Here is a 20027-nt window from a genome sequence, read left to right as displayed (position 1 = left end):
TGGGTCCCTCTATCTGGAGCCACTCACAATGCGGGGGAGGGGGGTTAGTAACTTTGGGGCCTCGCAGAGTTGGCTGCTGTGGCCAGCTGGACTTCGGAAAAATAACGATTTGCAAAGGATTGATTGTTTGTAGTGCTAGAAGCCTGAAAAGGAGAAGGAGCAATTGTGATTAGTGGGTCCCACCCCTCGCAATGCGGGGGAGGGGGGTTTAGTACTTTGGGGCATTGCAGAGTCGGCTGTGGTGATGGCTGGCTGGACTACAAAATCCTCTGCCTGATCTGCAGGGATCCCGAAAGATAAATGCGAATAACAGTATCTGGCAGGATCGTTAAATTGGGCGCCACTAGGGGTGTGCCACTTTTACTACTGCTGGTGCACAGCGGGGTTGCTGCCATTCCAAGGGTGATGGGGGGCAAGGCAGGGGGCAGAGCTGCTTGTGTCCTGTTACTCCTCAACCGTCTGGATGACCTGAGCCGGTGCCTGGAGTCAATTGCGTTGGCTGCCCATTGCTAAAAAGGCATTGGGGGCAAAATTGAACAATGCTCCCATCCAGCGGCAAACACATCCTGATCGGGCAGGCCAGAGAACTCAATCTTCTGTAGGAGATGGGAGCCATCCAATTGGGGAATCATGAGGTGCTAAGGGAGGTTTTCCAGAAAAGAGACGAGCACTTGTAAAATAGGGAGACCCGCTGTTTGAGCGACGGTTGCTGCCGCCGTCCCGGGGGTCTAACACCTGGCCTAGAGGGCGCTCAATCACTGGGAGAAGATTATGGTACTATTTGGGCAAACCAGGGAAGCAGACAGTAACGGGGAACCTGTCGCAGCCGCCACCAGCTTAGAGTTAGGCAAAAAGCCATGATGCCATCTACGGAAATGCACCTGTGTATTGTGTAATGGAACATGGCTCTGTTGCACGACTCTCCATCAAGGCTTGATGTAGCTGTTTCTGAGCAATTGAATGTCGGTAATCTGCCCCAGCTCACCGATAAAAGCGTCTTTCAGGGGCCCCAAATCTGTCCTCGCGTGGGCATGCTTCTAACAAGCTTACAGATCAAAATTTTGGCTATGAGAGAAGCCGTTCAGCTGGATAGAAGCAGGAGGTCTGCATCCGAAAATGACAGTTGAGGGCGGCGGCCTCCATCAGGGAAGCTGGAGTGGGTGGCATGGAGTCCTCCGAAAGGGGGAAAACCAGAAGAGGCATTCCCACTGCTGAATGAAGCACAATGCTGACTGGGAGAGCAGCTGAGGAGAGAACAGAAACAGGAAGCCATGACACAAAAGACGGGGGAGGGCAGGAAAAAAAGGGGAAGGGGGGTGGGGGAGGAAATCAGGGGGAGGGGGGAGCTGTGCAGAGGAGCAGAAGAGGTCAGACAGCAAGAAGAAGAGAGTTAGGGGTGCAATAGAGGGGTGGTGGGGGTAGGGTCGGCGGGCTGTACAGGGAGGTGGGGAGAGGGAAAACAATGGGGGTGGGTCGTTTTTTTTTGGGTCGGGGGGGAGTGGGAGGGAATGTTGTGGAGAGGTGGGGAGGGGCGGGGAGGTGGGGGGGATGTGGGTAAGGAGGCTGTATGATGGGGAGACGGGAGAGGGGGGGGGGCCAAGGGTGCGCAGGGGCTGAAGGGAGGGGGGTACAAGTACAGGTGACCAGGCCCAGGGGGTGGGGTGGGGGGGGGGGTTGGTTTGAGCAGCTTTTGACCAGTGTGGAGCTCCTACTTCCATTATCTGATTCTTTTAATGGCCAAGTGTTTTGGCCAGGTAAATGAATAGGTGTTAGAGATAGGGAATCGATAGAGTTTGTGGCTATTTTGAATGCTGGACACCTACAATGCTTGACTGATGGCTTTATTTTTTTTCTTGGAGGAAACTTCATTTGAGGTGCAAGACTTGGAGCTTAAGCTTCAAGGATGGCCGTATATATGCACATTCATAGCCACATAGTTTATGAGAACATACATTGTTTATTTGTTTCATGCATCATTGCATATTACACCATTAAACATGTGGTTCCTTTTAGTGGCCTGTGAGGATGGCAATTGGTGCTTTTGTACCAACAGAAAAACAAAGCTGTGGGGGCATTGAGCTTCATCCACAAGCTGCCACCTTTGACTTTGGACATTTGTGCAGTAAGCTCAGACATTCATGTAAACAGTGAGCATATAGACTGGCGATCCAAAAGGAGCAGCAAGACAAGCTTGTTTGGATGGTTCATTATCCTTTTCAAGTTCTTCATTATCCGTATATGTTCATGCCAGTTTCTATCAAGCCTACTTTTTAAACATCAAATTAGATTAGTAACAAATTGTGAGCAAGAACAGTTGCATATTTTGAAGAATAACCACAAATTTTTAGTTTTAGCATCAAACTTGACCCTTTCAACATCAGATGCCTTTACATCGAGTGCTAGATGGTGTTGAAGGGAAAATTGTTGAGATGTCAAGCTCAACATGAGATGACACTCACGAGGCGCTTGCGTGATCGTTCGATATTTACATCATTGACGGATTTGGTAGCTGGCACCGACATACCTTTGCCCACATTATGGACTGCTTGTATATACTCTAGTATGTGTGTTAGTCACTTTATATTGTTTGTAGATCTCTTTTGTTGGAGAAGAAGAATAATAATTTTTAGCCTCTTACCTTGTGTGTTCTCTTCTAGGGTTTGTGAGAGTGTGTGTGCTTGCAAGAGCTCAAGCTCCCTTCTCCCCTGTATCTTTTCATGGTATCAGAGCCTAGTTCATGCTAAGGAGCTAGCGGCAAGCAAGAGAAGCACAGGAAGCGGTACGAGGGTAAGAGCTTTATCTACTGTTCCCCTTTGTGTTGGTTACTACACCCTGGTCGGGAGCTCTTCAGGAGGCACTGGCAAACGAACTCCAATTGAGGAGCTTTCTTCGTGGGAGCGGAGCTTAAGGGTAACTATACTATTCTTTGGACTAAATTTTTCACGCCGAAAACGCGTTTTGAGCGCGTCTGGACCTCCATTTTTCAGTTCGCAAGCATTCATGGGCATTGCAGGTAAGTTTTGATACTCTGCAGAATTCTATTTTTGGTACTGTAAGAAGGGAGATTGGTTGTGCAGACATTGTGTGTACTGCAAAGAGGTCTTACATGTGCTCTTGGGTGTATGCATGCAAGTTGAGGTCATTGGTTGTGACAGTTTGGGTGTAGTATAGTACCGCTGCAAAGAATACAATAGTTTGTGTAGGTCAAACAAGAGTGCTGTTTTTGGTGAGTTTGTGTTGTAGATAAGATTTCAAATGATGGAATTAACCAGATTGTTGCAGAGAAGCTTGACAAGAACAACTTCCATGCTTGGAGGTTTAGATTGACAAATTTTCTGATGGGAAGGCTATTGGGACTACATTGAAGGTGAACATGAGGAGGAACCAGAGATACCGGAGATTAATCCAACTGCTGTAGATGTAAAAGAATACAAGGATTGGAATCAAGGAGCAAGGAAAGTCATGTATTGGCTTTCTATCAGCATATAGGACACCATGATTGGGTATTTACAGGATGCCAAGTTATCCAAGGAGGCATGGGATACCTTAGTGAAGTTGTATGAAACTAACACCAAGGCACGAAAGATTTAGTTGAAGAATGAGCTTCATACACTGTGGAGAAGAAAAACATGTCTGTGAATGATTATGTCTTGAAGATCAAGGGCATTGTGGAATCCCTTGCATCTATTGGTGTTTCTGTTGATGATGATGATAAGGTGGAAGTATGTTTACATGGTCTCGGGCCACAATACAAGACATTAAAGACGTCTATTCAAACTCGGAAAAACATTCCTAACTTTACAGATTTGGTATCAATGCTGATCATTGAAGAGAAGAATTTAGGTGAAGATCAATAGTCTTCACAAAACAAAAACAGTTCAAAGCAGCAGGCCTTCTATACAAGTTCAGGTAGAGAACGAGATAGAGGCCGTGGACGTGGCCAAGGTGATGGCCGAAGAGGTAATCACAATTATAGTCAGCAACAGTTTCATGAATCACAACAACACACAGGTAGAAGAGGCCAGTTTAGAGGCAGGGAGAGTCATAACAACACACAGGCAAAAGAGGCCAGTTTAGAGGCAGGGGGAGTTAGAGAGGTCGCGGTAATTGACAAAGGCAGCATAATGCTACACGAGGCTGTTTTTATTGTGGTAAGCCTGGACATGTGCAGGCAGATTGCTATAAGAGGCATAATGATATGCGAAATGAAAAAGTGTAGCAAAATAACTATGTATCCTCTAGCAAAAATAATGAGGATAATGAGAGGTAGTTTGTTATGCAACATGTAGTTAATGCTGTGTCTGGAAATGATGTAGCAGCATGTAATGATGGTGCATGGTATGTTGATTCAGGTGCTTCGAACCATATGGCAAGTCATGGTGAGTGGTTCAAGGAAATGAAGAGTCTTAAAAGACTAGGTTTTGTTGAAACCGGAGATGATACTACACATCCGATTGCCAGGGTTTTCTAGCAAGTACTGTAGGTACAATAAGGTTTCCAGCAAGTACTGTAGGTATATTAGGGTTTCTTTCAAGTATTGCAGGTATATTAGGGTTTTCAGCTGTACGGCAGCCAGCAAGAGGCGTGAATGATAGTCGACTTGTAGATGAGCAGTAGGGAGAGATGGGCCAGCCTCCTAATAGTGCAAGAAAGAGAGAGGCAGTCGCGTGCATGGTTGTGGACAGGAGGTCAACCCCTGCACCTCCTTTTGGTGCACACGCACTTATGTGTGTTTATATGGTCTAAAGGGTGCCCATAGGTTTGGCTGCCCTAACCTGCATCCCTTGGGCACCGGGCACTGGCCAATGGCCGGTATCCGACTTTAATGAATGTGAGCAACAAAGGTTGTAAAACGTTTAGAATAATTTAAATGAATACTTACTGTGAGAATATGTGAATACGAAGCGGAAGCAAATAGAGATCAAACAAGAGAAAGTAGACAGCCAAGATCTGAAATGTATTGATTTAATTATGAATGAGCAATGTCCATGCTTATATACATATCTGTAGAGCCAGTCGGCCTATAGGGTTGAAGGACAAATGTCCCCACGATTGATAAAAATGCCTAAAGTAGCCTAAAACTAAGCTATAAAATAGCTCAAAAATATGGGAAAATCCCTAACGACATTAGATAAATATCTCGATAAAAGAGGCACAAAATGGAGATTAAATGCTGAAGATGAACACTGTCCAACACCTCCTCTACGGGGGTCCGACTCCCATACGGGTAAGGAGCTGATCAACAGTATCTTGAGGAAGAGGTTTGGTGAAGAGATCAGCAAGGTTGTCCTGAGAAGGACAATACTCTAGTGTAATGATGCCATCGGCGATGAGCTTGCGAACGAAGTGAAAGTGGACCTCAATATGTTTGGTCCTGCCATGGAAGGATGAAGTTCGAGCCAACGCGAAGGCACTATGGCTGCCCGTAAGATCAAGATCAAGATTGCTCCACATCTGGAACAACCATAATAGCTCACAGCAGGTATCCATATAAGCATGGTACTCAGCCTCAGCAGAAGATAATGAAATTGTATTCTACTTCTTGGATCTCTAGGAAATAAGATCAGAACCAAGAGTAAAGCAATAACCGGAAGTGGATCGTCGAGTATTTTATCACTTGCCCAATCAGCATCAAAGTATCCAACAAGCTTAGTGCCTCCTATGAAAGAGAGACCATAGTCCAAGGTACCAAATAAGTTTATTGGAGAACCCTCAGAGCGGCTTGCCAATGAGAATGTGGAGGAGTGGAAGAAAACTGACACTGTAAGAAATGTTGGGCCTGGTGCAAGTCAAATAAATAAGAGAACCAGCAAGCCTTTGGTACTGTGTACTGTCCTCGAAGAGTGGAGAGGTATCATCACGGGAGAGCTTGGAGCTAGGATCCATTGGAGAAGAAATTGGACGACACTCGCATCCCAAATGTCTCCATGAGCTGTTGCAAATATCTGTATTGGCCAAGAAACACTCCATCAGAAGACTGATAGACCTCCATGCCAAGAAAGTAGTGGAGAAATCCAAAATCAGTCATCTCAAAGGTGAGAGCTAAATTTGATCGGAGCTGTTCAATCTTGGCAAGATGTGAGCCAGTGATCAATAAATCATCAACATATAAGACGGTCAAATAGAGTAAAGCATCTTGAGCAAAGACATAGAGATTGCTGTCTGCAAAGCATCTTTGGAATCCAAGGGAAAGAAAGAATGCATCAATCTTATCAGGTGCCTGTTTCAAACCCTAAAGGGCTTTGTGCAATCTTTACACCTTACCCTCATGTCTGGGAACCTGAAAACCTTGAGGTTGTTCAACATACACCTCCTCATGTAAGTCACCATTAAGAAAGGCAGACTTGACATCCATTTGGTAAACTTGTCAGTGCTCATGAGCAGAAAGAGCAAGAACTGTCCGGATGGTGGTGTCTCTGGCTGTAGGAGCAAAAGTTTCCTCATAATCCACACCCTCAATTTGAGAGTACCCCTTTGCAACCGATTTGGCTGTGTTTGTCCAGAGATCCATTAGCATGAAACTTGGTCTTAAAACCAATTGACCCCAATAACCTGTCAATGCAGAGGCCGGTCCACAAGCTCCCATGTACGATTGCTCTCGATGGAATCAATCTCGGCCTCCATGGCTGCTCGCTACTCAGGAAGAGCATGAGTCTCTTTAGCTTTAGTAGGCTCATATGACTGTATCACTGTACTGATATTTGATGGGAATTCGTGGAAATTTGGCCCCCTCCGTTTGTTCGCTAGCCTCCTAGTCTGATAGGTTGTCGTCTTTTGGTTTTCACCGTGCCGTCCCGGTTCATTGCCTGCCTGCTGTCCGTCTCCCCATCTCCTTTCGCGCCCACTTGCCGGCTCGACTGTTGCCAACTTGTTGTTGTCCTTGTGCTCCATTGTATCACCTGCGAGGCGACCTCCTTTGCAGTGTGGTAAACCTCCACGCCCCACGCCCCACGCCCCACGCTCCCCTCCTAAACCCTAAACCCTCTCCACAACTCTACAAAGCCAGATTTGCTGTAGGGCTTACAGGTACTTGTTTTTGGGTACTATTCTTGGGGCTTTTGTGGTTTGCATGCTTCATTGCAAAATTCTAGGTGCAGGCAGTAGTTTAGGGCAAGATTTGGTGCAAGGTTCAGTGAAAATTGGGGATTTTTTGAGATTCATGCTTAATTGCATGATCATGATTCAAGGCAAACATGATAATTTCATCCACAAAACTTAATAATTTTGCTTAATTGCAGAAATTGAAGTTGTAGGCTTTGCAAAAATTTGGGGGTTTTCAGAAATTCGAGCTTAATTGCACAATTGCACCTACATGGTACACATAGATTTGGGGCTTTTGCAATTTTTGTGCAATTGGCACAAAACTGAGCCCAACGGTGCATTATAATGTGCTTTTCGCATTTGTGTGCAATTGGCACATCATTCAGCTCTCTAGTGTACAAAAATTTGGGGCTTTCCATTCTACAAGCCTTGATTTGATGTTTATGCATTGACTGTGCAGAGATTTGCATTGCTGGTGTTGTCAAGACACTCCAAACAATTATTGGAGCCTTGTATTGAGGCAAAAAGTTTGCTTAGGAATTTGTGATTGCCTAGCATAGCACTCTGGTGCATTGGGTTTTCGCTTGCAGGTGCTTTTTAGAGCATACTTGGTTGCACGTGTTTGCATATCTCTTGGTAAAGAGATTTCAGCATTATGGCTGGGAATACAACCGATATATTCGGGGTTTTGTCCCAAGAGGACAAATTGGATGGCAGTAACTACTCCCTCTGGTGTTTCATGGTCCGAAACCTTCTTGTGGCCAAAGGCTTATGGGGTTATGTATTGCATGGTTTCCAGTACATCCCAAGCTTATCATGATGTCCTGCCAGACTTGATATGCGCTATGATTGATCGCTTTACTGACAAAGCAATCAAAGCCATCGCTTGGGCATCACGAGTATCCCATCTCTTATGCTCCTGTGAGGGAGGAGTAGATATTGCAGCTTGTTGAGCACCATGGCCAGGTGTGTTAGGTGCTATGTTTGCAGGGCGTACATCTTCACCTGATCAGACAAAGAATGAGGCTAGGGTTGCATATCTCAAGAAGGAACCTGAGAATTTGGACATGAATGATGGTGACAATATGGCTGATCATCTTACGAAGATCCAGGACCTTCGGGAGTAGTTACTCAATATTGATGAGGTCATTTCTGAAAAGGAGCTGGTTTCCAGAGGACACTCATCACTGCCACAAAGTTATTTGAACTTCCACCCATCACTCACTCTATCTATGTGGGGGAATCCGGAGCTAGTCTTGTTTTGAAGAGTTGGTTGGCTTGTTACTACAGGAGGAGCAGAATCAGAAGAACAAATCTTCCGTCATGCGTGGCAGTGATGGGGCTTTTGTTGCCCAAGGCAAGGGCAAGGGAAAAGCCAAAAGCAATTTTCAGCCAAAGGCTGATTTGGGACAGCCTTCACAAAAGGCTAAAAATGATGCAGGCAAGCCCAGGAAAAAGGGCAAATGTCAGTATTGCAAAAAGCCGGGTCACTATTTGAATGAGTGTGGAAAGCGGCTTGCAAAGGAGAAGAAAAAGGAAAGCGGCATGGCTGTAGATTCTTCTTCATCACCTACAATGAGAGATGATGCATTAGTAAAATCTTGTGCGGGACGAGTGGACTTTTCTTTGTTGCAGTTATGATGCATCATTAGAGCATATGTCTCTCAGTGTCAATGAAAGAAAGACATGACACATGGTACTTTGACAGTGGTGCTTCTACACACATTACCTCACAGAGAAATTTGTTTAAGAAGCTTATGGCTACCTCTGAAGGCAAACGGGTAACATTTGCAAACAATTCTTCTTATCCAGTTCAGGGCGTTGGTGACGTGATCCTTACAACAGCAGATGGGGTAGACTTATGTCTTCGAGATGTATTGTATGTGTCTGGGATTAAGAAAAATTTGATGTCTGTCTCCTCTTTTGCTAATAGAGGATATGCAGTGAACTTTGAGGACGACAGGTGCAAAGTGAAAGATCGTGAAGGTGGCTATGTATTAGTCACTTCTGGCACATTGTACCATGGGTTATATCAGCTTGACAGTTTGGAATATGCCAATGGTTTTGTTATGGTGGGGGTCGGTTGGTGGTGTTGGACGAAGCGCACTCTCTCTCTCTCAATTCTGGCAGTTTGATGCTATTGCAAAGGCAACAAATGGTGCAAGACATGCCTCATGTAGATCTGCCACCAAAACATGTATGTGAAGGGTGCATATTGGGTAAGATGCACAGAAATGCATTCCCAAAAGATGGATCAACAAGGGCTATCCAGAAATTATAGCTTGTGCACAGTGATGTGTGTGGTCCTATGTGGACACCATCTACTCTAGATTTGCTTGGGTGTATCCCTTGAAAGCAAAATCTGATGTACTTGCATGTTTTCAGCATTTTGTGGCACAAGCTGAAAATCAAAGAGGTTGCAAAGTGCAGAGTAGAGTGCGCGCACATTGGTAAGAGGAGGCTTGGGGGAGAGGGCTGCCGAGGAGAAAGTGTGAGCTGTGGGCGGAGGTCAGCGAGGAGAGGGTGTCGTGGCCAGCCAGGGTCCGACAACAGAGATGATGCGTAGAGATAGTTTTGAGCACAGTTGCAGAGGAGGAAGAACCTGGCTTTGATACCACATGTTGGTACAGGTCTGCAGTTAGGGTTAGGGTTTTAGCAGAGAGTGGCTATGGTGGGTGAAACTCCATCGTATGTGTAACTTGGTTGAACACAATGCTAATCAATACACTTAAATACACTAAGATTTGAAGGACACTTGCTCAAATACAAGAAGCAAATTGCTGAATTGACAACAGACACACAATGAGCCGGAACGGCCAACCCCTCCCTTGAGTAAATTGTATTACTATTGGAGAAATTCAATACATAGCTTCACGACATAGCTTCACGGGCATCCATTGCCAAATCCTCCATGCCAATGCATATGAAATTCAGCATTTAGAAAACAATGGTATGTCGATGTAGATCACCAAGGAGCTGCCTTGATGCCCGGCCCGACTTTAGTGCCCATATTCTCTACCATTGGCTCTATGTTCTACCAAGCAAGGTAGCAACATCTTCAAGAGCACGTAGGACAAGAGAAATACTACACAGGGCGGCTAAACAAGGAGTCCTGCCCTTCTACTGAATAAGTAATGACAGCACATTGTCCAATTAGCTTACCAGTCTTCATAGAAGTTGTTGCAAGCGGAAGCCTTCACGTTGGAAGCTTTAGGAGTGTTGATATCTTCGATTTGCCACAATCCTTCGTGACAAAAGTCTTCAAGAGGATGAGGGGAACCCTAGGAAAGCTTCCCCTATGGTTCAACTTGAGAAAGGAAGGCTGAAATTAGGGTTTTCAGCAAAAGAACCAGAAATTACAGCAAAAATGAGAGCTGTTTTGCTGAATTTCAGTATCATTGGGAGTGAGTAGGAGAGTGATTAGCACTTGGAAACACTCTTGGAAGCTTGGAAAACACCCTAGAAAGTTGGGTATGGCTATGGAGAGCTTGGAAATGGAGAGAAATGGTGGAAAAACAGAGTTTTCAGCCTCCAAAAATCCTCATGAAGAGAAAACACGAATTTTCTCTTAATAAGTAAGTGAATCGGGGTCCAATCAGGTGAAGGGACATGGGGAGATGCCCATTTATGAGTAAAAAGGGAGGATTAGGTCCTGGACATTGAGTCTTGTCCGCCTCGGAACTTCAGTGAGTGTGAACTTGGAAGCGGCCATAATTTATAAGTGACTTTTGGGCGCCCAAACTTTAATGAAGTGGGAATGCACTCACTTATAAATATTGGCCAAGTCCTAAGGGCTTTTTCAGCCTAGATTGGGTAATACTTACCACCTGTTCACATGCCACACAACCATGTCAGCAGACAGTTTCACACGCACGGTTCACGGGCGGGCGTCCCTTATCCCATAACTACACATAGGTGATGCAGGCATGAAAACAGCATGCAATTTCATTTGCAGGCAAGCACATAAAGATGCTATGCAATGCAACATTGGCATGAGCAATTTCCGTTCATGAAACCATATAAGACTAGGCGTTTCCAGGCAAGTATATGCTATACAAGACCCAGTGGAAAGCCAATCCTCCAGGCATTTCCGGGCATGTACACAAAGGCACAAGTCCCAGCGGAAAGCCAAGTCCTCCAGATATTCCGGGCATGATAACATCAAGTCCCAGCGGAATATCATATCCAACTATACAGCATGACACGTGTCAATCACATGCATAGGCACATTCCATAAGCCATGGACACCAATCCAATATGTACATAGTGTGAAAGCAAGAGTTGGCCAAATGGTGACATTCCCCTCCGCTTCTAAACAGTTGTCCGCAACTGAAATGCATCCAAATATGCCTGTAGTAACTGCGGGCAATCTCCAAAGCTTCATCTACCCATTTAGCATCAATGGGAAGATAGTTCTTAAACTTCACCAGGTAACGCCTCACAACTTTGCCTGCAGCAAGCTTGCGTTCCTTGTGATACACAATCTGCTCTGGCTGCAAGATCTCCTCAAGCTCATCCACTTGTGGTGGATCCTCAATGACCATTTCACTGGGCTCCGGCCCTACATACTTGCGAAGGGGACTCACATGAAAAGCATTGTGTATGTGCCAATGACTAGGTAATGCCAATCTGAAAGCCACTTCATTGATCTTCTCGATCACTCGAAAAGGCCCATAGTACCTGGTTGCAAGCTTAGGATATGCACTCTCTTTGCCAGGCCTGCTTTCTCAAATTTCAGCAATACCCAATCATTCTCTTTAACATCCAATTGCCTTCTATGCTTGTCGGCAGCCTTTTTATGCTTGTCTTGTGACCTTGCAATGACTGTCCGCACCATAAACAATCTCAAATGGGGCCTTTCTCGTAGATGCATGTATCGTGTTGTTGTATGCAAATTCCACAAGCGGTAAGTACTTCTCCCAAGAAGACTTCTGATCCGCCACATAACATTTCAAGAGATCCAACACGGCTGAATTTGCAGCCTCACTTTGCCCATCCGTTTGAGGGTGATAAGCTGATGAGAAGTCCAATTTGGTGCCTATATTATTAAATAAGGCCCGCCAAAAGAGACTTGTAGTCCTGGGATCTCTATCCCCCACAATGGACTTCGGCATTCCATGATGTTTGAACACTTGTGCAAGATATATTTTAACCATATGCTCAGCTTTGATGGTCTTTTCGACCGGCAAGAAATGAGCTTGCTTACTAAACCTGTCCACAATTGTCCAAATTGCATCATTACCCTTTTGGGTACGTGGCAAGTCCATAATGAAATCCATTGTAATACTTTCCCATGGTTGCGTGGGAATAAGCAATGGCTGAAGCAAACCTGGTGCCTTTTGCCTATCAAATTTGACTTTTTGACAGGTGATACATGCACGTACATGTGCCTCTATGTCCTTCCGCATACCTGGCCAAAAGAAATACCGCTCAATCATGTGTGTAGTAGGCATTATGCCTCTATGACCAGCATATGGAAGACTCATCCAAAACCTTTTGCCTCATGTCAGACACCACCACTATTTGGGCTGATTTGATGGCTGGTCATGCACATGCCTCATATGTGATCAAAGAGGGTTATCTCATGAAAGATAATTGCCTCAAAATCAGCATGTGTATGATACAAATCATGCATGGTAGACAAGTCCCCATGAGAGGCAACTGAGATAGTTGCTACATACGGCTTTCGTGACAATGCATCGGCCACTACATTCTTCTTTCCTGGGGTGTGCAAGATCTGAAAATGAAACATAGAGAGGAAATTGGCCATCCTCATATGCTTCTCTGACAACTTAGTTTGAGTAAGAAAATACCTCAAACTCTGGTGATCTGTTTTCACAGTGAAATTAGTCCCAAGAAGGTAATGTTTCCATATAGTAAGTGCATGAATTACAGCCAAGAGCTCTTTCTCATAAATGCCAAGAGATAGCTCTGCACCCTGCAATCTGCGACTCTCATAAGCCACGGCATGTCCCTCTTGATTAAGGACAGCTCCTATGCAATTTCCAGATGCATCACATTCCACACAAAAAGGCTTTTGCAAATCCGGAACAATCAACACTGGACCATGAGTAGTTGCATCTTTCAATTTGAGGAATGCATCTCTCTCTACATTAGTCCATTTGAACACGGCCTTCTTCTTTGTCAAATCATGTAAAGGAGAAGCAATCCATGCAAAGTGTCGAATGAACCTGCGGTAGTAAGAGCATAATCCAAGAAAACTACGGATCTCATGCACCGAACTCAACTGGGGCCAATTCCGAATTGCATCAATCTTTGCAGGATTCATCCGCACTCCATCTTTGGACACAATATGCTCAAGATAATGTATCTCTGACAAGAAGAACTCACTCTTCTTTGCATTTATGAAGAGTTTATGCTTATGGAGCTCTTCAAAAACAATAGCCAAATGAGCTTTATGCTCTTCTTCGGTCTTCGAGAAGACTAGGATGTCATCAGAGAAGACACCTGTAAATTTCCTGTACCCACGGAATATGCGATCCATCATTCTATTGAATGTAGCCGGGGCATTTGTAAGACCAAAAGGCATAACAAGATACTCATAAAGCCCAAATGCTGTCTTGAAAGCAGTTTTGTGTACATCCTCAGGTACTACACGCACTTGATGATATCCACTCTTGAGATCAATTCGGCTAAAGCATGCCGATCCATCCAACTTATCAAGGATGTCATCTATGCGTGGAATCGGAAACTGATTCTTGATGGTAAGCTTATCCAAAGCTCTATAATCCACACACATACGAAAGGATCCATCCTTCTTTTGAACCAAGAGGACAGGTGAACAATATGGGGAAGAGCTTGGCTGAACCAAACCCTTCTCAAGAAGCTCATTTACTTGCTTCATGATCTCCTCTTTTTGGGATGCACTTACACGATAGGCTGGCCTATTAGGTGGTGAGCTACCCGGCACAAGATCAATGCGATGATCTTCTGGTCGTACAGGTGGTAACTCATTTGGTAACTCATCAGCAAAATAATCATTGTGCTCTTGCAAAAATTTCAGCCTATCATTACTAAGAGTGTTTACATGTACATTATTTTCCTCAGCATGGTCTCGTACAAAAATCAAGTACGCAAAAACACTCTTTTTCATTACTTTCTTAATTTGTATATGAGATACAAGGGGAATAGTATCACCCTCTTCACCAGCATCAATTACATGTTCTCGGTCTTTATCATGAAGGTGATCCTGTTAGTCTTGTAAGCCTTGCACGGATCAATACGTGTATGCCAAGGCTTTCCAAGCAATACATCACAGCCATTCAAAGGCGCCACAAGAAAATCCTCATGATCCACATAGCCTTGAATGTGTATGCGCAACTTGCCAAAAATAGGCATGACCTGCACTTCTCTACCAACAAAGGCAGCCCTTGCTTCAATTTGAGGACCCATGTCCTCCACTTCAATACCCAAAGCAGCTGCCATCTGAGTGGATATGAAATTCTCAGATGCACAATCACCAAAAATGAACAAAGCGGGCTGATCTTTGAGTTGTCCCCAAGCTTTGCATACAACCCTATCTTCGCTATCATGTGAAGTGTTGCCCTGCACATCCGGCACTATATGCACATTAGGCTTCGGTACATTAGCATTTTCAGCTTTGTTCGTCTTATTTGGGCATGCTCTTGCCATGTGCTCAATGCTGCCACAAGTAAAGCATTTGCCTTCACACATATATTGCTTCTTCTCAGCACTAAGACCAAAGTTTGCCGGCTTATAAGGGCGCTTTTTAGCAAAGTTATTTTCAGCTTTTGGACCTGATTTGGCTTGGTTTTGGTCCCTTTTAGGTGGCTGTCCATCATTTTGCAGGTTTTGGACAGCTCTCTCTTTGCCTTCTTGAAATGAGAGTTTAGTCTTATTGGATCGACTCAATTTGAGTTCCAATTGCTCGGTGGCGGCTGGGATTAATTGGTGTAAGGTATGACCAGGATACATTTGTAATCCCGCTTTGTACACAGGTTGCAATTCCGATTGAAACCTTCTCTTCCTTTCCGCCTCGGTGACATGCATAAATGGAGACACCTCCAAGAGCACTTTCCAAAACTTTTGCACATATGCATTTACCGATTCTCCCTCATTTTGCTTTACCCAATCCCACTTCATTGTTATCTCATTCAATGCATTGGGAGGCAAGAATTGAGCAAAGAATCTCTCCTTGAACTCTTCCCATGATCTAACAGGATTCGGTAAGAATTTTTCCGTGAGCCACCAATGGGCAGGAGTGCCTTTCATGAACATGCTTACATGCCGGATCATGGATTTCTGAGTGAAATCCTCATCACTGAAAGCAATATCAAACTGGGCAATAAAAGCAAGTACCTTTGATGCATCATATTCCCCATGATATGTGTCAAACTTCACAGATTTGTCTCCGGCTTTGAAGTCACGAGACTTTGATGCATGTGTGTGCATCTCAATATGTTTTCCCCCATGTTTGTCCATTGGGACAGCCCCTGTGACTGGCATCATTTTTGGACCAAAAGGTGATGCATAAGGCATAGATACATGTGCCCTGTAAGCATGAGACATGGCTGCCCCTCAACATGCATTGATACATTTTCAGCCATAACTTCTCCCTCACGAGCACACTCGAAGGCATGAGTGGCATGAGAGATACGCGGAATACCTGCACCAACAAAAAATTGCAGCCCATGTTGCATGTTGTGCATGCACATTTTCAGCCGGCAATGGCATTTGACATACATTTTGACCACTGCCATAAACATTGTATCCTTCACGGGCTACATGAGGTATTCCTGCATGGCGTGAAGTCACTGATTGTTCCTCTCCCATAGCATGGAGATTCATCCTCTTAGACATAAGTTCTTGTTCGGGCACTTGTGGGGATTCCAAGACATGTGGGATGGTTGAGCATGAGGCCTTATGCATAAAGCACTATGCATAAGGCCTTATGCATAAATCATAAAGCATAAAGTATGAGGACTTAAACATGAGGCCTTATGCGCACAAGCTTTATGCATAAGGCCTAATGCATAATGCTTTATGCAAGGCTTGCGTAACGGCTTGCATAAAGCTTGCATAACGCATAGTGCCGGGAATGAGATGATTCCCGGCTTGCATAACAGCTTACATGCTTTCTTAATGAGATGATTCCCGGGGTCAATTGACTTAATGAGCCGGGAAGTCTTCATTTCATAATATTTTTTTTGTTTGTATAGATGTGGCCTGGGTCCTCGTCCTCTTGTCCCACATACCGATGTTGGGGTAAAGGCATTATGCCCACCCTTATAGTGTGTACAAGCCCATAAGTTATAGTACATAGTACACTTAGTACTTTTAATGTACTAAGTGTACTATGTGTACTAGTGCAATATACATGTGTGATAGGGGAGTCACACACTCATTCCTATGAGTTGACTTATCCCCACAACTCTCTCTCTCTCTCTCTCCCTTGCTTCTCTGTGTGTATGTCTCCCACATGAACTCTAACCCTAATTAATTCTCCCATTCAACTGGTATCAGAGCCTTGGCAATCAGAACTGCAGAGACCTGCTGAGCTCTCACCTCTCGCTTCTTCAGAACTGCAGAGACCTGCAGGAGCTAAGTTTGGATAGCTGTTACCTTCCTCGAAGAACTCTGGTACGCCCACTCACACCCGCGTCTTCGAGCAGCAGCCCAATATTCCTTGGAGCAGCAGCACACGTCCATACTTAGGCGAAGGGCAGGCGTGTCAGTGCTGAGCAGCCAGGCGTCCAATGAAGGCGGACACGCAAGACAGCAGCACGTCGACTGTAGAAGGTCGCAGGCAGGTGGGCGGAAAAGGCTAAAGGTCGACGGCAGCCTTAGCGCACAACAGCGCATGCAGGCAGGCTTGCTCGTAGGCGTGGTGGTGGTCCGCGTGAATAAGCGAGGCGTTCCTGGCCACAAGGCGTGTAGCGCTACTAGGCGGAGGCGGCGAAGGCAGCAATGCGGTGAGCGTGGGCGTTACGTGTCCCCGTGAAGGCGAGCTCGAGTGAGCCTCTATAGCCGCCAGGTTCGGTGAGCCGTGTACCGCTGGCCCTTCGCAAATTCGCTTCGCTCCACATCATCTCGGTGAGCCGTGACAGCAGCTGGGCGTAGGCAGTCAACAGACGTGGGCTGCCCAGCCAACTAGGCGCAGCCAGCGCTTCACAGCAGCAGCAGCCAGCTATTCGTACAACTGGTAAGCGTGAGGAGTCCTTCATCAGCACAGATTTCTGCAGCAGCACCTCATCAGAGCAAATTCGACGCCTCCCCTTTTTCTGCAATCGGAAATTACGAGGTATTTGCTTCAATTTCTTTTGGGATTTGCAATTGAGCAGGTACAATCATCAATTGAGCAGGTACAGGTGCCAAATTGCTCAATTTTTGAGCAAAATTAGCAAAATTGGGTGACATTGGTCACAATCAGGATCAATTTGCAGGAAATTGGATGTCGAAATTTGGGGCTTTTGATGTAATTGTGCAATTAAGCATTCATACATGCTGTATGATGTGAGAAATCGCACATTCGGGCAAAATTGCAGCAAATTGCAGTGCAAATCAAGGGGCTTTTGTGCCGATTGGATTGATTTGCATGCAGGCACTCGCATTTGATGCTTTGGGCAATGTGTTGATGCCTGTCAAGCACTCAATGTGCCTGTAAATCAAGGGGCTTTCATGTATTGGATGTATATGTGGCCAGGGGGAAGCACTGTGAAGACTCTGGATGCCTTCATGTGCGTCAATGTACCATGTATGATCAGAAATTGATCTTAAATCAAGGGGCTTTTCAAGATTTTATGCTTGTTGAGCTTGGCAAAGCAGCAGGCAAGACTTATGCTTTGAATCCTCAGAAATCCACTTGCAGTCAAGGGGCTTTTGCCCAATTTCTGTTTGGGACTGTTGTATGCAGTGGTCGTGACTGTAAAAGTCTGATTTTCACTCATTTGGACAGCCAGGAGAGCATTTATTGCTATTGTACCTGCTGGTACAGATTTGGTACAGCTTTGTACAAGTTTTGGCATGGCTGCACATTGATTTGAGTGAGCAAAAGGTTCAATTTCAGCTGCTGTACTTGCCGGTACAGGTTTGGTACATCATTGGTGAGCACTTAGTACTGCTGTACAGTACTTTGGAAGGGGAACAGAGCACATTTAAGGTGCTGTCCTAAATCTGCAGCAATCAGATTTTGGTGATTTCATCACATACAGTGGGAGTAAAGTTGCATTCGTGCTTCCGCAGTGGGAGATAAACTTTGGGAGAACAACTGTGAGCACTTTGTGTGCTTTTGGTGCAGTGTTTGCACATCTTGCAGGGAGTCAGGCATTGACTGTTTGACAGGTTGCATATTGCTATGGCAACCATAGGTGAGAGCTCTTCATTGCTTCACATCAAGGCTCACATAACTATGATATTTGGCAAACCCAGTGCTATAATGTGTTGCTCCAAAAAAAGCAGCACAAGCCTATCAAAGAAAGGGGTGTAATGCCCGCTTCTCTTACTGCTGAAGAGTGGGAAGATATGGATGAGCTGGCAAGATCTACTATCATGTTGTCTGTGTCAGACTCTTTACTTTTCAGCATTCGTGAAGAGAAGACAGCTTGGGGAATGTGGCAGAGATTGCAGGACTTGTATGCCCAGTAAAGTGCCTCAAGCAAAGTGTATTGGTTGAAGAAACTCATAGGTCTTCAGATGAAGGAAGGGGCGTCTATGGCAGTCCATCTAAATGAGTTTAATGGTATTGTCAGCCAAGTTATCAATCAAAAGTTGGTAATGGACGATGAGTTCAAAGCCACTTTTCTCTTATGTACTTTGCCAGAGAGTTGGGACACATTCAGGACAGCCACTAGCAATTCGAATGCTATGCTGTCATATGCAGATGTTGAGGGTGCTCTTCTTCAAGAAGAGATGAACAGGAAAAACAACTCTGTTGGAAAGTCAAATGCAATGAATGCACGTGGGAGATCCCAGCAAAGGGGTAAAAGCCAAGAACGGGGAAGGAGCAAGTCTCGCTCCAAAAAGGACTTGGAATGCCATTATTGTGACAAGAAGGGACACATCAAAAAGCAATGCTACAAATGGAAAAATGATCAAAAGAAAAAGGGAAAAGGCAAAGACAAAGACAAAGATGAAGCCAAAGATGTAAAGCCAAAGGGCAAAAGTGGAGTCAAGATTGAAGAAATCAATGTGTCACATGCAGGTGACAGTGAGAATGAGGTCCTATTAACGTCTTCACTTGATGCCCATTCACTTCTTACAGGAGATGGTCATGGTATGCACTCATGGATCATTGATTCAGGTGCCTCCTTTCATGTCACAGGTTGCAGAGACTTGTTTGTCAGGTATACTGCTGGCAATGAAGGAGTAGTTTATTTGGGTGATAACCATGCATGCAAGATTCTTGGCAGAGGTGATGTGAGGCTTGTGTTTTCAGATGGCTCACAGCTTATGCTCCATGATGTCAGGCATGTGCCTGAGATCAAGAAGAACCTGCTTTCTACTGGACAGCTTGATGATGCTGATTATGTTACCACATTTGGTCGTGGAAAGTGGAAGATTAGTAAGGGCTCACTGGTTGTTGCCAGAGGCTCTAAGGTGGACACTCTTTACTTCATGCATGCATGTGTTTGTCACCATGCTAATGTAAATGCAACTGAGCTGCCGGAAATCTCTATGTGGCATAGCCTGTTGGGACACATGAGTGTCAAAGGAATGGAGCAATTGTCTCGTTTTGGTTACTTGCCTTCTCTAAAGTTTTCAAGTTTTCAGTTTTGTGAGCATTGTATATATGGCAGGCAACTCCAGTGCCCCCACAAGAAAGCTCTTGGACAGAAAGATGCTCAGTTAGAGCTTGTGCATACAGATGTATGTGAGATGCCTCAGCTTTCTTTGGGAGGGGCAAAATATTGTCTTTTATTGATGATGCCACACGCAAGGTGTGGGTCTATCCTCTTCATTTGAAGAGTGATACATTCTCAGTGTTTGAGAAGTTTGTTGCTCTTGTT

At 44.9% G+C, this 20027-nt stretch overlaps 1 protein-coding gene across 1 annotated transcript in view; it reads left to right on the top strand.

Moving 5' to 3' along the window:
• LOC147640635 (uncharacterized) overlaps positions 1–20027 on the top strand; it is a 31460-nt gene that overhangs the window by 1369 nt on the left and 10064 nt on the right. The window lies entirely within an intron of this gene.

Source organism: Cibotium barometz, chromosome 2 (genome assembly GCF_041138505.1).
Source record: "Cibotium barometz isolate CiBa-2024 chromosome 2, ASM4113850v1, whole genome shotgun sequence".
Taxonomy (NCBI): domain Eukaryota; kingdom Viridiplantae; phylum Streptophyta; class Polypodiopsida; order Cyatheales; family Cibotiaceae; genus Cibotium; species Cibotium barometz.
Note: the sequence above shows the minus strand (reverse complement) of the source record. Positions and strands in the feature narration are given on the sequence as shown.